Raw genomic sequence first — 2931 nt, forward strand, 5'->3', positions numbered from 1 at the left:
TTCTCAGTATGGATCCCACGCATGCCTCTGATCCAGCTGGTGTCCAGGATGAGTGTCCGCAATTCAGAAAGCCTGTTCCTGGGTCCTTCAAAGGGACCTGTAGGGTTTCAGTCTCCTGTCTCACCCAGACTGCTGGAATCCCCTCTGATTTTTATAGAGTTATTTACAGAATCTCCTCTCCCCTGGGCTAGGGAGCCCCCAAATGAGACCTGATCCCCCTTCTCCTTCAGAGGACCCTCTGCAGCCTCGCTCTCCCTCCTGGTGATCCTCCATGACCCGCCGGAGTGAGTCAAGCCCAATTAAGGATTTTCCCCTCCTACCAGCTTCGATGTGGCTCCTTTATATTATCAAATGTAGATGTTACAATCAGCTGGATTTCAGGTGATTCTCTATCTGATTATTTTATAATTTGGTTATAATTTCAATGTGGATATGGGAGGAGACGAATCCTGCTTTTACCTAGACCACCATCTTCCTCCCTCCTTACTTCAGTATTTTTTAATGGATTCATGGAAATGTCACAAATTTAACCATTTTCTTATTGACCCATTTCAAACGTATTTTCCAATTATTTTGCAATAATGCATTAACAACCATGTGTATGCAATTTTAGGAACATATGAAAATATTTTTCTAGAATAGATACCAGAAGCTGAACTGCTGTGTCAGTTTTGGAAATCTTCCATCAAAATAGTATAAAGGTAACCTGTGATTTTACTATAAATCCCCACCACTTCAGCCAATGTAATGGATCAAAATATTTATTGATAATTTACTTGATACATTCAATATTATCAAGAAATTTTTATTATATATGAATGTGTTTATTGTAGCTCTTAGTCTATAAATTTTTGTAGCTCTTAGTCTATAAATTTATAAACAGTCTGTGCTATGCTCCAGAAGAGGGTTCTTTAGTGTGTTTCCTTTGTACTAATAACATTTCCATCAGCCTTCTCCTTTTCTCTGGTCATCCCTTCCATCTCTGCTGTGAAGTGGGGATTTCAATCTCAAGTTTTACTTTGTTCCCAGTGCCTCATACCTACCCTCACTAGTAGCCTTCCTCTATATTAATATTTCACTTTCTCTTAGAGCCAGTTCATGATTTAGATTGTTGATATTCTTAGATCCATCAAAAGAATTACCTAAAGAATAGGCCAAGTTCCTAAATATGTAATTTTTTTTAGTAAATTACCTTGATAATTTTTCCATCACCTTACTTTTATTTGTCAATTTTATACTTTGAACTCAGAGTTTCTCTGTACTACTTAGAGGATTTTTTTTTTTCTTCTTATACGTGTGGTCTCGGTTGTGATTTACTTTGAACTTGTCAGAGTAATTCCATCAAATTTTACTTTCCAGAGATTTCTCACAACTTGTAGTTTGTTTAGAGTGCCTCTTCCTGTTTTCTGTACTAATAATCACATTTACATTTTCTGTGATGTTAAGAGATTTGGAACTCAAGGTACAGATTTTTCTTAACCTGCCATCTCTACACAACCTTCAAAATAAATTTCCTGAGACTGAAGTAGGGAAGGAAAGAGAGGAGAGGGAGGGGGAGGAAGGCCAGGAAGAAGGGGGAGAGAAAAAGATTATATATAGATATAATTATATTTTAAGATTGGTTGATTCATTTTTAGGTTGAGGTTATAGAAAAAGGAAATAGGCAATTGAGTGTACTTACAATCTTATTGGGAGAATCCTGGAGTCATCTTAGAACTAGGCAGTCATCTTCCAGAAAGTTGAAGCTGAAGTGCCCTAAGGCCCTTTGACCACACATCAGGAAAGATGAGCAGGAGTTATTAAGATGCTGTAGCCAGAGTAGAAAAACAGTGCTTGCCAACATAAATCAGATACCAATAGTATAGATGTTTTGAATTGTACACGTTGAGTTTTCCAATCCTCCTGAATCTGGGCAACTATATAAAGTATGCTTCAAGATGAGAAAAGATTGAGATTGATTTATTTAATGATGATTAATAATTTTCTGACTAATATTTTCCAATAAACTTTTGGGAACACAACCAAAGGCAAAGTAGTAGTAAAGAGTAACAGCAATAATAACACAAACGATAACAATAACACTATCCAATAAGTGATTGCTAATAACCAGAAGTTTGTCCATTCAGGATGCTGTAACAAAATATCATAGGCTTATAAACAATAGAAATTTATTTCTCACAGTTCTGGAGGTTGGGAAGTTCAAGATCAAGGTGCAGATAGATTTGGTATCTGGTGATGGCTCACATTCAGGTTCATAGATGGCTGTCTTTTCTCTTGTTCTCAAATGGTGAAGGGTTGTAGGAAATCTCTGGGATCTCTTATATGGACACTGATCCCATTCCTGAGGGCTCTGTCTTCATGATGTAATCACTTGCCCAAAGCCCTTCTCCTAATTTCATTGGGTCTTAGATAACAATATGTGAATATTGGGGGAACACAAACATTCAGACCATAGCACCAGAGACTTTATTGCTTATTGTTATCTAATGTAATTCCTTAACAGACAAATATAATTTTATCCTAAAAGGAAAAAATAAATGAGACTTAAAGAGACTATGAAGATATATCACAAGGAGAGCAAGTTCTCAAGATATTTAATGCTAAATGAGAAAGGTAATCTATGCACTATGCAAATAAGAACTGCAGAGTAGATATTCAGTATGTACAATAGCTGTCTACTATCATAAAAAGTCAGAGATACTGCTTCACCTTTACCAAAAGATATATTTAATGTATTCACCATTGAGTTGGTATATTGGAATAATCATTTTTGCATCATCGATATATTGGCATTATTCTATCACTTTCTTATCAATATCACATAATAGTAATTTTAGAAGCATGATGAGAACAAAACACATGCAAAAAATAAAATTATAATTTTTTATGAAAAATAGTCTCAATTAAAAATTTAACTTTTATTGTTGGTGA

The sequence above is a fragment of the Pteropus vampyrus genome, unplaced genomic scaffold, assembly GCF_000151845.1.
Source record: "Pteropus vampyrus isolate Shadow unplaced genomic scaffold, Pvam_2.0 Scaffold136, whole genome shotgun sequence".
Classification (NCBI taxonomy): domain Eukaryota; kingdom Metazoa; phylum Chordata; class Mammalia; order Chiroptera; family Pteropodidae; genus Pteropus; species Pteropus vampyrus.